General features: G+C 53.7%; 1 protein-coding gene across 2 annotated transcripts in view; it reads left to right on the top strand.

The window, feature by feature from the left end:
* The first annotated feature begins 11312 nt into the window (after positions 1 to 11312).
* Positions 11313 to 24498, top strand: part of Synpo (synaptopodin) — a 54248-nt gene continuing 41062 nt past the window's right edge. Inside the window, exon 1 of one of the 2 annotated variants that reach the window (XM_046460106.2) lies at positions 11313 to 11418. The gene's annotated coding sequence lies outside the window, so the exon portion shown is untranslated. Of the gene's footprint in view, positions 11419 to 19298; positions 19403 to 24498 lie in introns of those variants that run through there. The other variant, XM_046460107.2, reaches the window with a different exon arrangement.

Genomic DNA, 24498 nt, shown 5'->3' with positions numbered 1-24498 from the left:
TGTGACCTGGGACAAGTTATTTGACCTCCATTTTCTCCCCAAGGACCCAACATGCAGCATTTCTTTTGCATTCTTGAGAAGGCCAGCCTCTCTGGGCTTTGTCAGATCTGGGTCTTGATGCCCCTCCTCATCCCTTCCTCAAAGCCACGAGGATCTAAGAAGGAGGACTGCAAGTGTGGAGTGAGGCCCCAGGTCTGTGGTAGAGGACCAGCCTCCATCCCTACTTGAGGCAGCCTGGCCACCTGCCGGGTCTCATGTGTGATTTCCACTCCAGTGTGTTGAGGGAGGTCAGTGGTGGAAGCCCCTCAGAGAACATGTGGCCCTGCCTGGGACTTCCTCACTGTCCTGGATTCCTGTAGCCCCTGCCTCTGAAACTGGGGGTGCGTTTGGCCTTGGGCTGCCTGTCCCAGCCCGGAGAAAAAGGGTCTCATGTTGGTAAGTAAGGACAGTCATGGTTGAAAGTAGGTCTTGAGCGTGCTCGGAGGCCCAGACACAGGGCTACAGAGTCAGGCGAGGAGGGCATCTCAATCTCTGCTGCTGGGCCCGGGGAGAACCATGCCACGTGACCATGCAAGAGTCGGGTACAGGAAGGGGCAGAGAGAAGAGGCAGGGTGACACTCCCAGGGGCCATAAAAGTCAGGCTGAGGCCTTTGGACTTTATCCTCCATGATTACTCTGTTTTTAAAAAGGCTTTGGACATTTAAAAATTCATATCAAATGCTTATTGTAAAAATGATTTAAAAAGCAAACTGCACAACTGAACTCCCTTCCCCTCCACTGAGGACCACTCTTGAGCACATCTTTGGAGAGATATTTTCGGTTATATTGACTCAATGTGTCCATCATTTCCTTTTTATTGATTGATTTATGTGTTTATTTATTTTTGTGGTGCTGGGGTCTTGCACATGCTCAGCAGGTGCTGTACCTGTACACTGAGCTACACCCCAGCCCAGCCCTCCTTTTTTACAAATGGTATCCTCTTTATTACACACGCCATTCTGTCCAGTGTGGACTTTAGACAGCTTTTTCTTGGTAGCACGCACAGGTCTGTGTCATTGATTTTATCCCTTCAAGCTGGCCTGCTGCAATGGATGCTCTGCACTTTGTTACTTGGTCCTTACTGATAGACATTGACGTTGTTTCTAGCCTTTTGCTTTTGCAAATAACCCTGCAGTGAATATACTTCCTGGCGCCTCCCTTCGAGCACACGGTCTGGTTCATGTGCTGGGTAACCTCTTAGAACTGGTGTTGCTGGGTGTGTGTATTTTATTCAGCAGATATTACCAAATTGTCACCTCCATGGTCTAGTTCACTGCTGCTGATGCATTTGGTAGGGAGTGGAAAGAGCCAATGACTGGATTATGAGCCACACAATCTCAAGGTCTGAGACAGGCTGGAGGGTCTTCTAATGGATCCATCCTGAGGCCCGGGAGCTCTTTCCTAACCTTGAACCCTGGTGGTCTCTGTAGTGCTTTCTGGAGCCTGGGAGAGGGGCCTCGTGGAGACCTTTCCTTGCTGTGGGGAGAGGCCCAGTTTCCTCAGCCATGCGAGAACCTGTCTCCCCCAGGGGCAGCAGCCAATGGCCTGGTGGGGAGAGGACAGGCTGCCGGCAGCTGCACGGGCTGGGTTCAGCCAAAGCCCGTGAGCAGGCTGCCAAGTTTCTTCTTCTCATTTCTCGGGGCCTCGCGCTTGACTGGGGCACAGCGTCATCCTCATGTTTCCTATTACTCTACAAGGCTCCCATCAAAGCGCCAGCCGCGTAGGCCCTTTGATGTCTGGGTCGGAGCCTGCCTCCGCCTTGGGGAGACACATCTTTGCTGAGGATCAAGAAGGGAGTGAAGGCTGAGATGGTCCCCAGACCTTTCCTCGATGTGTTCCCCTGGCTGCACTCCAGCTGGGACTGCAGGCTCCCAGAGAGAGCAGAGGGACCCTCACAGTCTTGTCAAACTGCAAGGCCCTGCGATGGAACACAGGCGGGAGGCAGAGGCCTAGAAAGGGCAGGGGCTGTGCAGGCTGCAGGGTGAATTGGGAGAGCCCCACAGCTGCCAGCATCCAACAGAGCCTGGCAGCCTCTGTCACTCTCGATCTGTTTCCCTGGTTGCTTCTTTGAACTCGTTTGGTGCAGATATTCCTCAACCGAGGGCGGTGATGTGTGGGCGTCTGCAGTCGCTGCCTCGTCAGCTCCTAGGCTCTGTTCCTTATAACTTGTGACCTTGGGCAAGTTACTTAACCTAGGTGAGCCTCAACTTGCTCCTCTCTAAAACAGGACCATAGCAATTCCCACCTTGGAGGGTCCTTGCAAGGGTCAAATGAGATCGGTGGGACGTACTTAGCAAGCGCTTGATGTATGGAGAGTCTCAGAAAGAAGAGCTCTTGTTGATGATGGTGATGTAAAGGGGGTGGAGAAGGGTTTCTAAGCAGGGGCCAGTGCAGAACGGACTTGCTCATATACTTCCTCTCCCCTGGCTCGGTCAAGGTCCATGAGGGACTGGGCCTTCACTGCAATCTGCAGAATTAGTGCCTTCTCTGCCCCCACCCCCAACCTCACACCTCTAATTCGAAGGCTGCCTTCTGAGCCCCAGGCTTGGAGTAGGATGAGGGAGTGGTAACAGGCCCAGGGTGGGGGCATGACTCCGTCTGGTCCGGAAGGCCTGGCAGGTGGGGGTGGGGGTGGGGGTGGGAGTCTGGTGGACACGGCCCTGCAGCCCTGACTCCTGGAGGCAGGCAGAGTGGAGAGGACGGGTGGGGGTGGTTTCCTGGCAAAGCTGAAAAGGTTTGGATTTGACTTGGAAACACATTGAGAAGTCCCTAGAGGCTGCCTCCTCAGAAACAGCCTCTCTGAAGTCGAGCCCGGACTGGGGAGGCTGTTTTGTATAAAGGGGCTCCAGGGAACAGCGATGGGGAGCGGGCTGAATCCTCTTCCCTGGAATTGTAGTACAGGCTGCGGTTTCTCCAGAGCCCCCCAGTACTTCCTGCAAATGTGTCCCCCAGGGCCTGGAGAAGTCCAGCCCTGGAGCTGGGCGCTAGGCACAAGGGACCAAGGCAGAGGAGGAAGGAGCCTTGGAGCCCACTGGGGAAGAGGAGAACCACCTTCTCAGACATTCCAAGCCTTGGTCTCCAGGGCTCCACCTTCCAATTTTTCTGTCATCTCCATGTTTGGCCTGTTACATGACATTTTTCTTTAAATTGAGTCTCGTTGAAAAACTTGAATACATTTATTTCAAAGAACGTTATATTGCTACTGTAAATGGAAGACTTGTCTGACTTCCTTTACATAGTCACCATCTAAGGTAGAATACATTAAGAAAAAATGAAATGATGTTAAATTTTACCAAGCGCTTGGGATTCCTGTTCTTTCTGACGAGGGAAGATTGATAAATGTGAGAGCTGTTTTCAAGACAAGCTAGCACCCAGCTAAGAATTTCTCCATTCCACTTGTCAGATAAGATACAAGGTGTAAACGGTTAAACTCTAATGTCAGATAAACAAGGAATAACCTTTTAGTAAAAGTCTATCCTAAATCTTGCATGGGATATACTTGTAAAACTTAGAAAAACTAAAAAATGTTTATTCCGTTTATCCGAAATTCAAATTTCATGGGGCATCCTCTATTTTATTTGCTAAATCTGGCGATCCTACCTTTGAAGAATGAAAGAAAGTTTTCAAAGGAAGAACTTTCTTACTGCTAAGAGAGTCCATGTTTCCATGGGGGGTCCCTATGCCACCAAAAATAATCTCGAGGAAGCCTGTTCTGATTCAAGGTGGGATTAGCCCAACAAAGTGTATTTCTGTGGGAATTTGGAGGTAGGACAGAACATTCCAACAGGGGGATTCTGCAAAGCTTCATGGAGGAGGAGGAGGAGGCTCTAGAGCTGGACCTGAGGGGTCAGCTGTGCAAGGCCACAACTGAGGACAGAGGACACTCCTCAGGGATAAAGGCTTGACCCTGCCCTCAGAGGACAGAGGGGCTTGTGTCTGAGTGACTGGCACATGGGCGTGAATGACTGTGTGTTTGTCCTAATCACACCCTTTGGGGACAGAAAAGGGCTTTGGAGGCCATCTCCTGTTGCACCTCCTCCTGTCTCTGCCCGTCCCCTCCAGGAACCTGAAATTTGTGTCCAGGGGGCAAGCTCACTACCTACCAAGCCTTCTCTTCCTGCCATGGGCCAGCTCTGGCCATTAGAAAGCTCTTCCTTGGACTGCAGAAATCCGGCCTATCTGGTGTCTCTGCAGACGGACACAGTCCCTGCCCCAGGACAGTCTCTCTGAGATCTGCCAGCCCACTGTGTTGATAGCCCACCGAAGTCTGAGTAGACCCGATTCTTTGAGCCATCCTTCTTATGGCTTGGTCTTGGACCCCAGACGGGGGCCCCTACGTTATGCTCTGTCTTCATGCAAGAGCAAGGAATAGGCTGGCCCTGGGGGAAGGCTGGGGCCTGAGGCCACACAGGACCAGGACAAAGAGAGAAGTTGCTTTCTCGAGATGCTCAGTCTGCAGGAGCTGTAGGAGTTGCCCTGGAGACCTGGGTTCTGGTTTTTGCTCAGTTCCTAATTTGCTGTGTGACATTGGGTAATCTCCTCCCCTTTCCTGGCCTTAGCTATATTTTATATAGTGCTTGGATTTTTTTTTTTTTTTAACAGTAAAAATATTTGTGCCTGTTCTGTTTGGTTAGTGCTGACTGGAGTGCCGTAGTTGCAGGATCCAGAGGCTGTGTTTGGGTTTGGGGGGGCAACAGGCAGCCAGTGGCCAGTGATGGTGATCTGGGGGCAGCCCAAGTGCTGACGGTGGTCTTGAGGGGGCTGCCAGCTTTGGCGGCCTCTGGCTCAGGAACAAGAAAGCAGGAAGGCAGATACAGCCAGGGGATGTCCCTGCTGGGTGGCAGAAGTGCCCTGCGCTTGGTCCTGTCTTCTCCGGCCTGCAGGCTGTCACATGTGTTAGCTCTGTCCTGCACCTAGACCACCAGAGGACCAGGGCTGTCTGTGGCCCCTGTGCTCAGGCCAGGAGTCCTGGCTGGAGGCTGGGGGTGGGGGGGCTGCCCAAGTGGGTGGTGGGGTGCATGAGGGTAAGGATGTGGCTTTTCTCTTGGGGAGAGTCTTTGGGGAACAAAATCACGGGTCAGAGTTTGGGCTCAACCGCCACCCAAAGGGGTTGTCTCCCCACTTTGTCAGGAGGTTGGACAAGGGGAGGTCGGGCCCTGAGCATCTTGGACAAGATGCATTGAATCCTCAAGCTGGGAAGAGTCTCTAAATCCAGCCAATGTTTCCTCGACCTATGGATAGGCTTTCCTGACAGATGACCAAAGAAGTGGGTCTCACCACCTCCCTGCCCTCTCCTTTGTCCCTGGTCTGCTACTGTCTCACTGGCTGTGTGACCTCTGTCAAGTCCCTCTCCTTCTCTGGGCCTCATTTTCCCCAACCATATGAGGAAGAATTTGGATAAAGGTCCACGAGTCAAAAGGCCTCCCTGGTCTCGCCTTCGCAGACTCCAATCCTCCATGAACATCTTCATAAGCTCTTAGGTTTACAGAGCACTTTTCTATTTTTTTTCCTTTTAATTGACACAATAATCATACGTATTTACGAGCTCCAGTGTGATATTTTAGTACTTGTATACCAAGTGTGATGATCAGATCAAGGTAATTGGCATATCTCTCACTTCAAACATTTATCATTTCTTTGTGTGGGGAACATTCAAAACGCGCTCTACTAGCTGTTTCGAAATATGTAATTAATCATTGCCAACCACCCTCCTCCTGCTGGCGCTTCCCTATTGACTCTCCTATTGATCTGTCAACAACCTGGGGAGGTGGGCACGGGCCGGGAGGGGGCGCCAGCCCTCCAGCTTTTTTGGGTGATAAAATTGGTCACCTGCACGGGCCCCGCCTGCCACTGACCCAGAGGGGCTCAGGGGGTTTAGTGGGGTCCCGGGTGCTGTGGCAGAGGGCCAGGGTCCTGGAGGGTGCACGTGGGGGGAGGTCAGGACAGGCACGATTGCTTCACGTACCTGTTTTTCCCTGTGGGTTTCATGTAGGATGGATTTTGAGGGCAAAAGAAAAATATTTGGTTCTAAACACACTGAAAGCCCTATCTTGCTGCAGGATTTCTCCAGGGAGAGCTGAGAGGGTCCCTCTTCAGAGTTGGGTAGCTTTGCTTGGAGCTTAAGCAAATGCTTTACATGACTCATGGAAGTAAAGGAGATTTGCACATTTTAGATTAGAGACATTTAGCATGTGATGGCATTTTGGGTAGAGGTTGGAAAACTTCATACCACACAGAATCACAGAGCACAAAAATGTCAGCCTCAAGGAGTGTCACTGCTGGAAGGATCTTTAGAAACCATCTGGCCCATCCCTCCCTCCTTGCCCTTTTTTGAAGGGAAACTGAGGCCCAGAGAGGGCAAGGAATTGGACCCAGGTCACACAGCATCGGTGACAGAGACAGGACTAAATGTGGGTCTTCTGGATGCCCTGACAATGTTGGCACTGGCTGCAGTCTGAGGAGCTAGTGGGGTGGGGGGACCGGGGAGAGGGAGGAGAAAAAAAGAGGCCTCCAAGGCCCAGGGACAGGCAGACAGAGGTATGTGGGGCCCAGCTGCCTGCTGATAAGAGACCCCAGTGCCATTCCAAAGGGATATTTTATCAAGATGTAATTTTCCAGCGGCAGACACTATTTTCTTTCTAGCGCAGACTGTGCTGGCCTTCCCGATAAGGCGCCTAGACGTGTTCACACTAAGGCAGCCAAAACATGAGGCAGGAGGCAAACATTCCCTGCTTAATCTCCCCCCACCCGAGTCCACTCCCCCCTCATTTCCTCTCATTCTCTCCAAGTTCTCATGCCCCCCCCTCTCCACTGGCTGGCCTCTTCCTGCCTTCCAGTAAAGCCAGCCCAAAGGAGCCAGGAAGGTATGTGGCCCCGTGGAGGTCAAAGGAGAGAAGCGTGGCGGGGCCTCCCCTGGGGAGAGAGGCCCAGGCCACAGGCTGTCCTGGCTGTGCAAGGGCAGGGGTGGGGGCTGGGGACATGTCATTTGGGGCCTGGACCTAGAGAGCTTTCTCCCCACAGCCCACCCCGATAATCTCTGCGAGCAGAGTGCAGCCCACTCCAGGCTGTGGGTTTAAGCTGGAGGTGATCAGGGCCTTTCCTTGTGGCAGATTCTCTACTTCCTGACCCCCCTCCCACTGACCTCCTAATCCAAGGATCCATGAGGATTTCTGGGGAAGAAGGCCCACTTCCATCTAAGAAAGACCCCCAGGCAGAAGAGATCTGGCCTCCAGTCACTGTGGGCCTCCTTGGCTCTTCTGCTCTCTGGGCCTCCGTTTTCCCCTCTGTCCATCAAGGGGGACGGGGAGAGACCCTGGCCTGGAAGTGCCCCCTGGCTTGTCAGAGAAGGACGCTCTTCTCCAGTCTTCCTGGGTTGTTGGCCCCCATGTATCCGTGCCCCGCCCCTGCCTTGCTCAGGAAGTCCACCCCACCCTCCACATCTGGATGGAATTTACCCCCCAAAGCAACTCAATTACCGGTGATTCGATCAGGACGGCTCATGTGTCTAAGGGGGCCCTGGTGAAGGCTGTTTTGCCAGAGATGAGGGTTCTCGGGGCCTGCGATCCATCTCTCTTGCAGCCCAGGGTGCCTTCTCCCCTGGGGAGACGGAGTCTAATGAGCAGTGTTCTGCTGAGCAGGGGAAAGGGACATAGGAGAGGTTTCCCCCTCTGCACTGGCTCAGGCCCCCAGGTCAAAGACTGAGCCAGGACGTTGAGGCTGAAGGACGAGGGAAGATGTATATGGATTTTTTCTTTTTCTTTTTTTTTTTTGGTACCAGGGATTCAGCCCGGAGCACTTAAACACTGAGCCACATTCTCAGCCCTTTTTTATATTTTATTGAGAGACAAGGTCTTACTGAGTTGCTTAGGGTCTCAATAAGATGCTGAGGCTGGCTTTGATCCTCTTGCCTCAGCCTCCTGAGCTGCTGGGATTACAGGCCTGCACCACCACACCTGGCTTGGTATATGGATTTTTTATCCATTGGCCTCACCCAAATGCCCAGCTAATGGAGTCTGCAAGGGGTGATGGACCTCATGTCCCTATTCACATCCTGAACCCTAGACAGGACCCTCAGTGGTCAGGCTGGTACTACCAGGCTGAGACAGTGAGGGCTTGGGACCGAGTGCTGTGTCTTGGTACCCTTGCTTTGTGAAACCACGATGATCCTGCTGTCTTCCTGTGGCTTCCGCTGAGTTGAGTAGTTGGGGATAGTGGACTTCCTGTGATCAAATCTCCTCTTACTCTGAGCCCCTGCTTCAAGGACTGCTTTCCTGGTCACTGTGGCTGTTTGCTACCCGCTCCCCACATCAGTTTACACAGGAGGATCGGGCGCCCAGGCGTTGTGAGCCACAGTACACTGCTGTGTACTGGGTCTCCCGCTGCTCTTAGGAGCAAAATGGTGGCCTCGGGTGGGGGGGGCGCTGGGGTCGTGACTCAGTGGTAGCATGTGTGAGGCCCTGGGTTTGATCCTCAGCACTACATAAATAAATCAATAAAGGTATTGTGCCCATCTACAACTAAAAATATATATATATTGAAAAAAAAACCAGCAACGATGGTCTCAGGAGTGGGGGAACATCATATTGCTCAAGGGGTGACCTGGCTTAGGTGACAGCGGGTTTAAACCTCACGCTCATCTAAACCTCACTGCTCAGCTCCGCTGCAGACAGAAACGGGGTCTACGGTTGAGTCCCATGCCCCCGCTGACCCAGAGTCAGTCTTGCAGCAGTGGGGAGTACGGGCTGCGGGTTGGTGTGACACTCGCATCGCAGCTCCGTGGCGCAGGCTGGGGGGCTTCAGGCCGGCAGCGTAGCCTCCCTCCTACTTCCACGGTGGTCAGGAACGGGAGGACCGAGCAGGGTGCCAGCAGAACCAGCACTCCACCAACAGCAGTGCTATTATTTTATGAAAACCTCACATCGAGACTATAGTCTCTCGCCCTAGGACCCAGCCCAGAATTTAGAGAAGCCCTGCTTCTAGAAAGGTCTCTGTGTTCACCAACAGATTCCACATCCAAGCGGCAAAGGGCGTGGACTTTCCTCAACAGTGAGTTGGTGACGGAGGTGGGAGGGATGGGCAGGTGACAGTGCGGGGTGTCCTGGAGGCCTGAGGGGCCAGGCTGATGTGGGTAGAGGGTCTGGGTGGGGAAGAGAGGGTCCAAGTTCACAGGGGTCTTGAAGGCTCCCCTGGGCTCATTAGTGTCCTGGGGCAACCAGAGCTGCTGTCGGTTCACTGTTGGGGTGTCAAGATGGAAAGCTTCTTCAGGAAGCTGGCTCTGGGGGCTGGTGCAGGTTACATGGAGGGCCACCCATGGGCAAGGAGGCCCGTCGGGGCCTGTTGGAACCCAGACAGAATTAGTGCCAGGATCCATCTATCACAAGATCCCAGACTGGGAAATCACCAGGTACCGGGCCAAGCCCTTCACACATCCTTGTGTCATGTAATCGTTGCTGGCCAAATGGGTTCTCTCTACTTCATCCATGAGAAAAACCACACCCTCAGAGAAGGGACCACTCACAGCTCGACAGCAGCTGAAGAGGCCTAAAAGCCAGGTGTCCAGCTCCTGTGCCAGTGCCCCCTTTTCATGAAGGGTTTGGGGGCACTCTGCCTGGCAGGGCCAGGAGTGTGCTCTGATGCATAGAGAGGCTCAGAGAGGTGCTGTGCAGTCCTAGGCCCAAGGCTGGGGACAAACAATAAGTGAGCCACAAGAAGGTCATGTGCACCGGCTCCAGACTCAGGACCTGGCTGGCGGCCCAGCCTGACGCTCACCACCACTGTGGCCTGAGGAGCTCTGCACCGCTCTGAGCCTCAGTTGCCCCTGATGGGAGTGACTGCGGTGCCCACGGCAAAGTGTGTGTGGAGGGTCCCTGAGCAGCCACCCTTGAAGATGGAGGTGACATCCGCACTGTGAGCGTGGGGAGCTGAGGGCTCATCTCAAGGTAACTCGCAGCCTCAATGCTGGGCACAGACTTAGGCACAGCAGAAACTCAGTCCCTATGGGCATCCTCCAGGGTTTGTGTTTTTAATGAACACTTTCTAAGTGCCGCGCTACCCGCTTAGGTAAGTGCACACTGGACAGTAAAATGAGACTGAATGCGTGTGAACAGGAGGAGGGAGCTAAGGCCACCTCTGGAGGATGGCTAGACATAGTGGGGGGACTCTGCAGACTAGGAGGAAGTGGTCCCAGCTGGAGAGAATTGGAGATCTGCTTAGCAAGAAAGCCAGGCCCCAGGCATAGGTCTGAAGAACCGGGTTCAGTTTTCTGCCTGCTGTCCTCTTGCTGTGTGACTGTGAAGGCCCATTCTCCTCTGGCGTCTGTTTTCCTTCCCAGAGGACAGATGGAGGGCACCAGAGGACCGGGAGTGGAGCTGTCAGGGAAGGAGGCTCTTGCACCTGAGGCCTCTCGGCCTGTTGGGATCTGCCGGCCTGAAGGGGATTTCCTGGGGCCGGCCCAGTTCCCAGCCCTGCTGACGTCGTCTTTGGATGGGTGCCCGGAGTTGGGGGGTGCCCAGAGCAGTACACCAGTGGGAAAGGCAGGCGGGCACGCTCCCAGCCCACACACTGGTCTTCCTTCCAAGGCCCTGGGGTCTCCCCACCTTTACCCCCGAGGTGAGGAAGTGGGGGATGCCTCCTGTCGAAAGAAGAAGCACTGCCCCTTGGCCCAAGATCCTGATTTGTTGGCTGTGTGACCTCAGGCAAGTCCCTGCCCCTTTCTGTGCCTTGGCCCCGGTTTCTGTAATGAGGAACACAGAGATTTCCAGGCTCTCTTGGAACTTTGACGCTCTGGGATCTGATGGGGGTCTGGGGTCCCGGAAAAAGAAATTGGGAGAGGGGGCTGAATCCAGGGACTCCTTTCCCACATGGAGCAGAAGGCGTAGGAGCTGGGTGGGGGAGTGCTGTGGGGGAAACGGAGCCCCAGGGCTTCCAGGTGGCTCCAAGCGGGGGCAAGCCGAGCCCGAGGGTTTGGAAGCATATTTATTTTTAAGTGTCCCGTGTCACTGGAGGCTTTTTCTTTGGGTTTGAAATGCTCCAGAAGTCAGCGCCCTGCATGTGTGTTTGCTGAGCAGAATATGGGCTGTATTTATTCATCCTTTAGCCCGAGCCCTTAAAAATATAGACGGCTAATGTCTTCAGTATGTATGAAATATCCCATATGCTCGGAAACAAAAGGGGCTCTGTTATTAAAGTTTCATTTCCACACGCCCCCTCCCCTCCCTCCCGCCCGCCCCCTGACACCCTGCCCTCCTCCCATCCCTTCAGCCTGCTGGAGACAGAGCAGGAGTGAGGAGGCTGGCGGGCAGGCAGCGGGCAGCCGGGCAGCCGTGGACGCAGGCTGGGCACAGCCGGTCCCCATTGAGTGGGTGCAGAGTCTGGCTCCAGGTGAGGGGTGACTGCAGGAAGGGACGGCACGGTCTTGCAGGGGAGAGGGGCTGAGGGTCCCTGGGATGGCCAGTGGGGAGTGAGGGCTGAGGTGGCCCTTCTCGAGGGCTCCAGTGGGGCTGGGGCCCTGGCAGGGCTCCGCTGTCTGGGACGGAAATGCCCGCTCTGCCGCTAACTGAAACCACATGTGTCTCCCAGGCAGCGGGACAAGGACGCCGCCAGGCCTGGGGCTTGGGACTGGGGGGAGCGAGAGGCAGGATGGCCCCATGTGTGCCCCGGAGTGGGTGAGGGGCTGTGCCGGCGGCTTGGGGTCGTTGCTTTTGTACCACGAGAGTGTGTCCAGGACTGTCGTGGATGTCTGTCGTGTGTGCCTGTGTGCATGTGTGTGTGCGTGTGTGTGTGCACATGCACATGTCTACGTACATGAGCCCATTTGCAGGTCGGAGGAGTGTCCCCACTCACTGGGCCAGTGTGGCCTCCCTCTTGGCCTCCTGTGGCACAAGTGCTGGGCAGACTCCTACCTGTCACCCAGAACTTGGGAGCCTGCTGGCTGCCTGGGGGGAGGCGACAGCCCAGCTGAGTGGGTGGGACCCCGGTGTGGGCTGCCTCCCACCCACGATCCCCTTCGTCCCCTTCCTTCCAGCCCAGTCCTTCTCCTCGCACCTGCACGGCTCTGCCCACCTCCCAGAGGGAGATGTCGAGAAGCAGAGCGAGGGGGTGAGGACAATCTCACCTTCCACATCTGCTTTTCTGGTTTGCAGCGTAGTCCCCTCCCCTCCAGGAGTTTGGCGTTGTCACTGTAGCCCTGGAAGGTGAGGAAACCAAGCCCGAGCAAGGGACAACTTGCCCACCGCTGTCAGGGAGACCGTGGTGGGGAGTGGGGGTTCCAGACCCATCCCGAGGGATTCCTGGGAGTAGGGGAAAGTCTGATGGCCTGTGCTCAGGTTCCCTGGCAAATGGGTTCATTCCTGAGGGGCCCAGGTGACCCTGGAGCCATCGCTCCCTAAAGAATGAGGCTTGCTGGGAGCTGGTTCTGTTGGTGGCTTTGCCAGTGCCTTGCTGTGGATGTTGGACAGGTCCCTTCCCATCCCGGCCCCCTTTCTCCTCGGTGTTGGCAGGGTTGGGCCAGGGTGGTGTTTCCGAAGCCCGGTGTGCACACCTCTGGCAGCTCATCCATGACGCCCTGTGGACTGTGAGTTTTCATTTTAACAAGGAATGTGTGTTACTTTACCCACGTTGGGGGCAAATATAGAAATAGCATAACGTCCAACCAGTGAGTAGATTTAAATTGCTCAGACGAATGAAGCCTAGGGACCAGTAGAAAGTCCTCTGGGTCCTGTCCATTGTGGCCCTGGGCTCTCTTCATGCTTTTGCCATTTCAAACGTTTCTTAAGGGTGTGGCTGCTGGGTGTGTTGGTGCACATTGGTAATCCCAGTCACTGGTGAGGCTGAGTCAGGAGGATCACAAGTTCAAGACCAGCCTGGGTAACTTAGCGAGACCATGTCCAAAAAAATCAAAAGGGCTGGAGATACAGCTCCGTGGTAGAGTACCCCCCGGGTTCAATCCCCAATACCCTCTCCCCCCGCAAGAAAAGTGTTGGTTCTGGCTGTCTAGGGCCAGGAGGTATGATCTGCTGTGTAGACTGTCTCTTGGCTCCCACAAATTAGCAGCCCAGTAATTCTGTGATTACAGAGTAGAAAGCCCAGTTACCACCTTGGGTGTGTGTGGCATATGCTGTGTGGGAAGGGGCAGGGGTGGTACGAGCAGAGCTGGGGGGTCAGATGCACAAGGTTAAAGGCAGGAGCTTGGGAAAAGAGTGTCCTCTGAGTAAAATTTTCAAGTGCTTTGTCTAGCCTCAGCCATGCTTTGAATTGTAGGGGTGGTGGGTAGCTGGGAGGCCACCCTGGCTCTCGCCTTTCCTGCCATTCAGCCTGGGCTGCAGACCACCTGGCTGCAATCTATCTGCCCATCCAGGACTGGCCCAGGTGGGGTTCACTGGAGGGGTCAGGGGCTATTGGACGCCCCCCCCCCCGGCAGAGGGAAAAGTCACTTCTCCAGGCTGAACTTGTCTGAGCTGCCACCCTTGAGGACACAGCCCTCTCCCTCCTGCGTGGTTCACGGTGGCTGTTATTATTTCTTGATGGTTGCTTGTGTGTGGATCTTCCCTGGTGATGCTTCATTACCAGCTCCTTAGAGGATCCTTGCTCTGCTCTGGGGCTGAAGGGGCAACTTCTAGAACTGTTCTTTCTTGTCTCATTCTGTAACACGCAGGGACGTGAAAGTTCAAAGATGTGAATAGCACTCTTGGCCGGGGGTGAATTCATGACCCCTTTGTGGGAGGTAGCAGGTGGCAAATAAGGAGACCGGGGATAGGTTCATTTTAACTTTGCTGTGAACATGCTGTGTGATCCTGGGCAAGCTTCTTACCCTCTCTGGCCCTTCTTTTCTCTGATCTCCAGGCGTCATTGTCCTTGATGAGGCCGAAGTGATTCTCTAGCTCTGCCCTGAGGATTCTTGTTCCTCTAGATGGGTACTTTCTCTGGTTGGAGGAAACCTGTGTTCGGGGGTTGGGCTCCCTGAAGCAGGGAAATTGCCCACACTCCTTAGGCCCATGTTCCCCGGGGGCCCATGCCAGCTATTTTAAACCTTGAGGAAGCAGCTGGCCAGGGTCAGGGGCACAGTCCCTGCCTATGGAACTTAACAATCCAACTGGCCTTCGGTGTCCTTGTGAGTCCCGCTGAACCACCAACAGCTACACCCAAGGCCAAGGGCAAACGGAGATGGGCTTGATGCTGCCCTGGGCAGCTCGGTCATCATAATAGAGGTCTGCCTGGCCAGGGAGTGGGAGCACGGGAGCTGAAATGGCGGCTCCTCCCCAAGGAAACACCCCATGTAGAAGATGAATCCGTTCATGCTACCATGAAGTAAGGGAGTCGGCCGCAGCGGGCTGTGCAAGGGGTTCAGAGGGAGCAGCGGTCGGAGTCCCCCAGGCTTACCCACCCACAGTGACACTGGACGCCCACTTCCTTAGATTTCATCTTGATTCTGCTTTCCTGGGTTTGGTAGAGGCAGTGTGGACTGGTTGACAAGGGAGTGTCCCTATAAAGTCCCACTGCTCCTACTGGTGACAGTTTCAACCTCAGGCAAAGGAAGACGGAAGTTTGCTGTTGTGTGAGGAAGAAATAAAAAAGCAGAACGGAGTCTGGTGAACAGGCTCTGCACTCAGACACAGCTGTGGGGCTTGCCAGGCTCTGTGTGTCCCCGAGCTCTCCTTTCCTGACCTGTGAAATGGGTCGTCAGGAAGGGTCACGAGGGCACAGTAGAGAAGCCCTGGCACACGCTGTGGCTGGCCCCGGGTGAACAGAAGCCCTAGGTATCAATCAGTCCCACCATTAGTTCTGCCAGCTTCAGGAGGGAGGTGAGCATCCCCCACAGAGGCACACGGAGACGCCAGCCCTGGGCAGGACGAGGGAAGAGTGCCAGCTCCTTCCCAGGCCCGTCCAGTCCCAGCCCTGCCCCTGCTGGCTCTAGACTTCCAGCAGGTTACTGAACGCCCGAGTCTCGGTTTCCTCATCTGGACAGCTGAGCAGGGGCAGCACCCACCCCACAGCGGCTAAGGAGGCAAAATGAGCCCACCAAAAGCTCTGGGCACACTGGTAGGTGCTTGGCAAACACTAGGTGAATGGGGACCTGGAGGAGTTTGCTCCTCAAATTGATCCCCTGCAATAGTCCCCTGTCGGGCTCAGCCCTTGTCAGCAGTGAGGCCAGGCACCCAGAGACTCCGGAACCCCCAGTGGGGCCTTTTGGGGTCTCGAATCTTGCCATAAAGAATGCCTCCTGGAATGTTCTGCCTCGAGCCTCCTGCGATGGCAGGTAGTCACAGGGAGCTCCTCATTATCACTGAGAGCGGGCAGAGGGGGACAGGGCTGACCTGAAGGGTATGAAGAGAACGAGGAAGCTAGGGAAACTGAGTCTCAGCAAGGGAGGGGGCCTGTGCGGGCGGGGACCAGAGAAGGGAGGTGAGAAGACCTTGCGGAGAGGGCGAGAGGGCGGAAGGGCCGGGACCTCCCTGGCGGCTGCTCCCTCCTGCTCCCCTGGAAGCAGCAATGGGTTAAAGGGGAACCGGAAAGAAAAGGAGGAAAGCAAACAGAAAGGCTGGAGCTCGCTCACTGGGGTGCTTGGCCCAGCGCAGCCACCGCCAGGGCCACTCCCCGCAGCCCGCCATGTGAGTGTGTGTAAACACAGTCACACACACACCAACAGATGTGCACATCACACAGACACACAAAGACACAAACATACAGCTACACCCCGGTTTTTACAGATGCACCAACATCACAGACATACACAGACACACGACACACAGACACACAGATCCACACATAGATATACAGAGATATGCACAGACTCAGACACACACACAACACACATGCACAATCATAGACACGCAGGACAACAGTTACACAGGTGCACACACAGACGCACGTATGGACGAGACATAGAGGTACATGTGGACCGTACATGCGCACGTGGACACACGGATGCCGACACAGCCACACAGAGACACGCACATGCACGTGCAGATACACATAGAAACATACATGCACACATAAAACCCAATGCACACGTGCACATGCAGACCCATGTGCAGACACTCACACACGTGCACAGACACACAGTGGAGAGGCTCCATGCTGGAGGGCCGCTGCCAGGCTGAGGGTTTCTGAAGCTCCTTCCAGCTCAATCTCCTCCTGCCCCTCCGTGCCAACAATTGGTACCAGGTCAACCCCTTCACTGCAGTAAGGAGAACACCCACCGTGTAGTGAGCCCCTACCCTGTGCCGGACTCTAACTCCTCTCTGATATGGACTAATTTAATCCTCATGATCCCCATGAGGTGGGCACTGAGATTAGCCCTAACTGAGGCTCAGAGAGGGAAATCAACTTTCCCAGGGTAACACAGTTTGTTTAGCAGCTACTCCAAAACTTGGCACCAGAAACACATGTGCACACACAACGCATGCAGAGCCACACAGAGACTGGTGTACAGGCTGACGACCGTTCCACTCTCTGGGGCACCAGGCTCTTGCTCTGGGGACAGCTGTTCACCTCTGCCATGGCTCCCTGTGAAGAAGCAATAGAATCTGACCTTTCTCAGGCCCAGGGTGGGGAGTGACCTGCCCTTGGTCACAGAGCATGGACAGATGAGGACAGGACGTCTTGGTGTGTGCCAAGCTGAGGCTTCAGTGAAGAGGAGTGGGGGAGGCAGGGGTGCGGAACTCTCAGGCCTGCAGCTCAGCCCGCGCCCCACACCTCCTCCTGCAGCCTCTGTCCCAGGCTGCTCTCCTCTACCTGCCCCAGCCCGGGGGCTATACCTGGCCCCTGGACCTGACCCGTCCAGTATCTTGTTTACTCGGCTGGACATTGCCCAACTGAGCTTCCTTAATAGTAAGTCGGGAACTGTTGACCCAACACATTTCTCTCCTATTATTTTGTTTCGGCCTGGTGGGTGGTGGGGAGGGATTTCTTCTTTTGATAGGCTTTGAGTCTTGACTTCATCCCTTACTGAGAGTCTTTGCCCACAGGGAGTCAAATTAACTAAAATATTTGTCAAGTCCTCCATTGGGCTAAAAATGCCAACTGCACAGATATGGAATATGGAAGATATGGCATAAGAATACCAATTGTACGGTGAGGTCTTTGTGGACCATAGTAAGATCTAGCAGGGATGGAATTATTGAAAGAAGAAGAAGAAACAAACAAGCAAACAAACACTAGTGTGATGTTAGGTGTATTAATAAAGGTAGAAGTCTCAGAAGAAGGGAGGTCATGGTCTTGCCATACCCTGTGCAGGCTTGGTTTTCCTGGAATGTTGTATTCAGTTCACTTCTGAGAAACTGACAAAGGGGGCTGGGCGCAGGGAGCAGGAAGAGCATGCGAAGGGCTCTGAAAATTCTTTCCGGTATGGAGTAGGCAAGGGTACTGAGGTTTAGCTGGAGGGAGGGGGGAGGAAAAAGAAAAGAGGGTGAGTTGTTCTGGACATCCTCTGAGGATGGGATTGTCAGTGGTGGGAATGGGGAGCCTCCAGGAGGGAGATGTCACCTTTATAGAAAAGGGAATTTAGCAGCACAGTGGCACATGTCTGTTATCCCAGTGCCTTGGGAGGCTGAGGCAGGAGGATCTCAAGTTGAAAGCCAGACTCAGCAACTTGGTGAGACCCTGTCTCTACATAAAATATGAAAAAGGGCTGGGGATGTGGCTCAGTGGGTAGGCACCCCTAGGTTCAATCCCCAGTGCCAATAAAAGGGGGGGATTCTACAGATGGAATGCCTGAGTCTGCTCCCGCTCACCCGCAGGTGAACAAGCTGGGGTTGGGTATCTGAGTGAGAGGGGTTCAACTGTCATGGCTTTGCTCCTGACCTGTCCCAACAGTTCACCATCTTGAGTCCGTGACTCCCGACTCCTGGCTCTCTCCGTGCTCCGTGCTGAGGACGCCTGCCCCCTGGGGAGACCTGGCCATGCCCTGCCACCTCCAGTCTGTGTGCCACATGGCCTCTGCTCACATGCCCATCCCACTGTCCCCCTGTCCCAGGTCTTAGGCAGGGGAGATCCCCAGACTTCCAAAGTCGGGGAGCCCTTGGTGAGCACCTTGTCTACCCCCTCACTTTTATAGAAAAGCAAACTGAGGCGACTGAGGGAGCTTTCTTGAAGTCGGAGGGCTCCCAGGAGGTGGCAGAGCAGGTCTGCAGCCCTGGCTCCCAGCTCCCAGCCTGGCAGGGCACCGGGGGACAGAAAATCTGACTCCCCCATCCGAGAAGGCGTCCAGGAAGAATCCGCCCCTCTCTTTCCCAAACCCCAGGACGTTTCTTGTTTGCAATCTGTTCTCATGCACTTATTGAGCACCTACTAGATACCCGGCCAGCAGTGGAGTAGATCTAGGGACCCAGTGGCTGTCGGACCAGAGGAGGAAGTGACACTGTCCTCCTGCCCTGCCGCCTTGGGAGTACTTTTCATTTTCTAAGATTACCTGGCAGGGGTAGCAGCCTCCTAGCTCGTCTCCCCTGCCCTCCTCCCAGCCCTCTGCAGTGCAGGACGGGCCCCGGTCCACCCGCAGGGCATGGAGACGGCCTTCCCCAGCCCGACCCTGGGCCTTGAGTGGTGTCTGGCTTTTCCTGCATCCGCTCATTTCATTCCTGTAACAGGGCCTGGGAGCCGGCACAGTCCTTGGCCCCATTTTACAGATGAGGAAATTGAGGCCAATGGTTAAGTGGCTGCTCGCAGCCTTGTCACCTCCTACCTTGATCAAAGACACTCAAGTCCCTGCATCATGCCCTCCTGTCCCTTATAGAGTGGTTGAAGGCAGGAACACAGCTGCCTTCCCTCGATCCTTCCCTCAGCGTCTTGTGGGATGCTGGCCCAGTGGGACCTGTAGGGGTTTATCCCGTTCAGCTGGATTGAATGAAATCTGGGGAAGGGAAAAGGGCACGAGGCAGGTAAGGGAGGATGAGTGGCAGACGCCAGGCAGGGGTGGATACCAGCAGGGGCGGAGGCCAGCAGGGGCGGAGGCCAGCCTTCCTGCCTAGCGTGTCTGCTGGATGCCAACCTCAAAGACCATTGCCCAGTGCAAAGTCCCAGGTTCCTTGTTTGGACTTTGTCCAGGGAAAGCTGATGACGTCCTTCCCAGGCTCTGCTTGTTCCCCACTGGTGAAGGGAGTTCTGTATCTACTGGGACATGTGACAATCTAAAAATCACTTACCGGTACCATGTGGTCCTGGGTCCTAATCTTTTTTTTTTTTTTTTTTTGGTACTGGGGATTGAACCCAGGGGTGCTTAACCACTGAGCCACATCCCCAGCCTTTTTTTTTTACATTTTATTTAGAGATGGTGGTCTCTCTGAGTTGCTTAACACCTTGCTAAATTGCTGAAGCTGGCTTTGAACTTGTGATCCTCCTGCCTCAGCCGCCCGAGCCACTGGGATTACAGGTGCGTGCTATTGGCCCTGGTCCTAGTCTTTCTCCATGCCCAGCACAGTTGAATCTGCGCCACAGCTGTGAGAAGTAGGTACTGTTATCTTCTAACTCTTACAAATGAGGAAATGGAGAGGCAGGGGTCATATGACCCATCCAAAGTCTCTCAGCTGGTAAATGGCAGAATACAGAATGTGATTTGAAGCCCAGGGGTGTGGCATCAGAGAGCATACCCCCCTGGGCTCTGGACCAGTGCTAGCCACCAAAATATAATATGACTGCATATGTAATTTTAGTTTCTAGCCGTCACACTAAAAGGTTTTATAAAAAGTCAGTGAAATAATTTTTTAATAATGCATTTATTTAAAAACCAAATAACATCATTTCAACAAGCAATAAACCTGTAAAAGTTATTCATGAGACATTTTAAACTGTCCTTTTTATACTAAGCCTTGGGAATCTGGTGTATATTCTTTATACACACATCTTGACTCCAACTGGCCACAGTTCAAGTGCTTATGTTACATGTGGCTGTGGACAGCACAGTTTCATACTGCATGGCCTTTCAGGGTCCTTACTGTGGAATACCCTGGGGCACAGGAAGAACTCAATAAATGTCATCCACTTGTATGATTATTTTTACCACTGGTTGTTGTTGGTCCAGGAAGACCCTGGGTAGAGGTGCCAAGCCCTTGGCATAAACTGTACACTGATGTCCCTGTCTTAATCCTCCAGCCAAGAGCTTGACGCCTCCTAGGCTCAGCCAACTTCATGAACCTTTGAGCCTGTGGTTTGAGAAGACCGAGCTTGGCTCTCTAAGAGGGGAGGAGAGGCTGATCGAGACCCCTCATATCCCTGCTGGCCAGCCGGGTACCACATGTAGTGAGGCCTCCTGGGGGGTCTGAGCCTGAGGCCCATCTGCTCTGGGTTGTGCTGGTGACCAGGTCCACAGCTGCAAGGGAGGGGACAAAGACCTCTCCTTCTCAGGTTCCTGCATGCCTTCAGCCAGCTAGGACTTTAACAGGGGAACAACAAACAAACAAACAAACAGTCACTATCTTTAATGTTGTTTTTTTTTAATATTTTTTTGTTGTTGTAGTTGGACACAATGCCTTTATTTTATTTATTTTATGTGGTGCTGAGGATCAAACCTAGCACCTCACACGTGCTAGATGAGCGCTCTACTGCTGAGCCACAACCCCAGCCCCTTAATGTTGATTTTTTTCAAGGGAAACCCCATGAATTAATAAATGGAGCAGGGATGTAGGGTCTGCACTGTCCCCTCCTGTCTGTGGTCCTAGGAGAGCCAAAGAGTGCTTGTAAAGAACCAGTGGCTCCCAAAGCCGTCTGCACACGGGGATCACCCGGGAAGCATCAAAGGTTGCCAGTGGCCAGATCCTCTTCCCAGAGGTTATGATTAAACTCCCCTGGGTGAGGCAGTGGTTTGGGAACATATCAAAGATCCCTGGGTGGTTTTAATGTGTGGGCAAGTTTGGGAACCTTGTACTATCCCTTGGGGCACATGCTCAGGTAGCCCTCACAATAGGTGTGATACAGGTGCGGTATGGGTTCCCATTACCCAGGAGGCTTAGCGACGAGGTCAAGGAACTGGCTCAAGTTCAGTCCTCCAGGGCACGAGCTTGCTTGGGATTCGCTGGCCAGGGTTTTAAGCAGTGCCGTGCTGATAAACACCACAGCGGGTGCTCTAGGGAAAACAAGGGCCTTGGTTTTCATCATCTGCCCGTTTCCATGGTGTAACTACTCCCATCATCGCCTATGCTAAGCTACCAAGTGACACCCCTAGGTGCAGAGGTGGGAAGAGATTTTCTAAGGAGTCAGCATGGTAGCCTCAGTCCTATCAGGTGGGTTGGGGAAATGGTTAGGAATTCTCTGGATGTTTTATCCTAGAATCTTTTAGGTAATGAAATATTTGAGAACCCCAACATATACAACAGATGAAATATGGCATCAGGAAAAGTATCAGAAACTTCAATCACACTATCATGCTCTGGTTCCAATGGGGCTAACCCCCATATGAGCCCATAGCGCAGGGTGAGGGTGGCTGTAATAGCCTGAGAGTTGGGGGCCTTATGCTCCATGCCCACCCTTGACCCTCACTGGCCCCCTCGCCTTGGGCAAGTCCCTCCCTATCTGGGCTCCATTTCCTCCCTTAGTCAGGAAGAGACCCCTGGGTGTGCTTTCCCAGGATGGCCTTGGACCTGCCACAGCCCACCAGACCCCAGCCAGCTTCAGGCCTGTATTTATAGCCATGACTTCAGTTCCTCCAGTACTGTTGAAGCTAGTTCCCTGGCCCATGTATTTATAAACCCAGTGGGGCAGAAATAGATGTGACGTGCAGGGGACTTAGGTGATTTGTGAACAGGCTGGATTCTGTGAGTCCCTTTGGGTCGGGCTCAAGTCCCCAGGTGCCAGGTTCCACAGGCAATCCTGAGCTGGAAGGGGGCTTCGAGATTCAAGCCCAGCCCTGTGATTGTACAGTGGGGGTCACAGTGATCCAGGAATGGAGGGATGTGGCCAAAGTCATAGAGGGTGTGGCAGAGCCATGCCAAAGTGACGTGTTCTTTGTGCAGCATGAAATGGGGAACCCTAAGGACCACCCCTTGTCCCAGGCACCCATCAGGTTCCAGCTTGGCCATTTCCTTGCTCTGGACAGGGGCAAAGGTTCCCCATCCCTGAGTCTCTCTTCCCTCATCTGTTATTTGGGAATAGTAGTAGGTAATCCCAGAATGCTACTGTGAGGAATCAACAAGGTCACATTTGACACTGTGTGCCAGTACAGTGCCCAGCACACTGGCATGCTCAACAGGTGGCGGCTTTTGTTCTTATTGTGTCCTGAGTCATCCCCTCACCAAAGTAATTATGACAATGACAATCGCACCATCTCGCTGAGCACTTAGTTAACTTTCCCAGTACAATGTCATTCTTCAGGAGATGCTCTATCAATTTAATGAACTTGGAAGAGAATATTCTCAAGGAAAAAAATGCTAATATGTGAAACAGTATGTTTATATATAGATTACAAAAACTTCATACCTAAATGGTCAGCCTCCTCATCGTGGAATAGAAGGTTCTACAGTGGTGAGCAACTGTATAATCAGCATATTAGCATAAGAAACTCACCTCCCCTGGGGCTGGGGTTGTGGCTCAGTGGTAGAGTGCTTGCCACACACACGAGAGGAACTGGGTTCCAGCCTCAGCACCACATAAAAATAAATAAAATAAAGATATTAAAAAAAAAATACAACTCCCGGGGAATTTTCAGGGTTTACGTTTCTGAGTTTGCCACCTAATATTGATTTTATGTTTGTAACAGTTGCATATGAGAATTTAACATAATAGCGAACTTGAAATACACATGCCAAGCAAAGCCCAGAAAGGCATCTGTCGAGGTTTCTCACGGTTCCCTCTATGGTGGTGATCCACAGCACCCCGCCTCCCTGCCCATCTTTTTGCCTGCTTAATTATTTTTCCATGCCATTTAGCACCATCTGATATGCTTTCTTATTTATTTATTATCTGTCCATCCCAACTAACATGTGAGCTTCCCGTGGGCAGGGTTTCTTTCTCTTTTGTTCACTGTGTACTGCCAGCGCTGAAAATAGCAACGGCATAGAGCAGGCGTTGGGTGAGTGTGTGCTGAGTGAACGAGGGGATAAATGAATGACTGAGTCCCCCGTGCTGCCAAGAGGGCATCTGACATTCACGGAGATGAAATGACTCATCCAAAGTTGCTCAGCTCTCGTGAGGCTGAGCTGAGACCTGGCTGGCACGCGGGGCTCTCGAGCCCACCCAGAGGGCCAGCTGGGAGTTCTTCTCGGCCCCTCGTGCCAGAGAGGGTTTTCTGCTGCTCCCTGGGGAGCACCCCCGGCTCCACACACTGCCCATCCAACACCGGCCCCTTCTGCTGCAGGATGTGGACAGGAATGGAGGGAAGAAGGAAGGAGGAGGAGAGGTCCCGGTGGGCTGTGCTGCCGACTGTAGAGGCTGAAGGCTGCTGAGATAGGGAGGGAAGAGGCCAGCAGCCCTCAGTTCATCCTGCAGGATGAGGAGCTGGGTTGGCAATGTGGGGTCACCACTTGCACATCCCTCTGTGACTGCACTCATCCCTTGGAAGACAGTGCGTGGGGGCAGGTGCCGGGAGGAGTCAGGAGCAGCATCAACCCTGGCTGCCTCTGCTCCGGTCAGCCATGGGCTTTTCCAATTGGGGAGACAGAGGCCCAGTGACAGGAGGTGTGACACTTGCAGGAATGCATAGCAAGGAAGTGGCAGAGACTGAATTCCCTTGTGCCTGGCAGTGCTAGTGTGGGGACGGGCTTGGGATCTTACCTTGGGCGCCATGTAGAAGGAAGCCCCTCCCTCGCCTCCCGTACTTCCCTTGGGAGAGGAACAGGAGGAACGTCCTCTCAGCTCAGAACCTTGAGGACAGCTCAAGTTCTCTTCCCAGTGGCAGGAGCAACTGAACAGACCAGACACTGCCCCTCACACACCCTCAGGCTAGCGCTGCTGCTGGCAGTGGGGGGGGAAGGCAGAGGCGCCCTGAGGCATCTGAACCTGTTCTGAGCTACCTCAGTCCCTGGGGCGACTGTTTTGACCGTGGGATACAGAAACAGCTCTGCCTTGGTTTCTCCATACTCCTTGTTTCACTTAATGAGTGCCTACAAGGTTCTGGAGAGAATCCTCCTTCCCTCCCTTCCATCCTTCCATCTTCCCCTCCTTCTCTTTATCCATCCATCCTTTCATTTATTCATTCAGTAATGACTTTTGTGGCTGGGACAATGCAGGCTGGTAGATGAGTGATATCTGGAGCCAGACAATCAGGATCAGGATATGAAGCCGGACTTGGCCACGCTCTCTGGCTAAGCTTGGCAGGCCTGGAAGCTCGACTTCCTTATCTGTAGAATGGGGATAATAATAGCACCTTCCTTCCAGGCTTGTGATGAGGATCCGATGAGTTCACGCACACTCAGTGTCTGGAATAGCACCTGACATAGTACATGCTCATGGCCATCAGCTATGATCATCGTCATTGTTTTATGCGCCTGGCACTGTTCCAGATGCTGAGAAGCTTGCCCCAACATTCTCCTCTCCCAG

Source organism: Marmota monax, unplaced genomic scaffold, assembly GCF_021218885.2.
Source record: "Marmota monax isolate L192 unplaced genomic scaffold, Marmota_monax_Labrador192_F-V1.1 WCK01_AAM20220418_F8-fsc00006, whole genome shotgun sequence".
Classification (NCBI taxonomy): Eukaryota; Metazoa; Chordata; class Mammalia; order Rodentia; family Sciuridae; genus Marmota; species Marmota monax.
The sequence above is the reverse complement of the archived record's forward strand: the minus strand, read 5'-3'. Positions and strand labels throughout refer to the sequence as shown.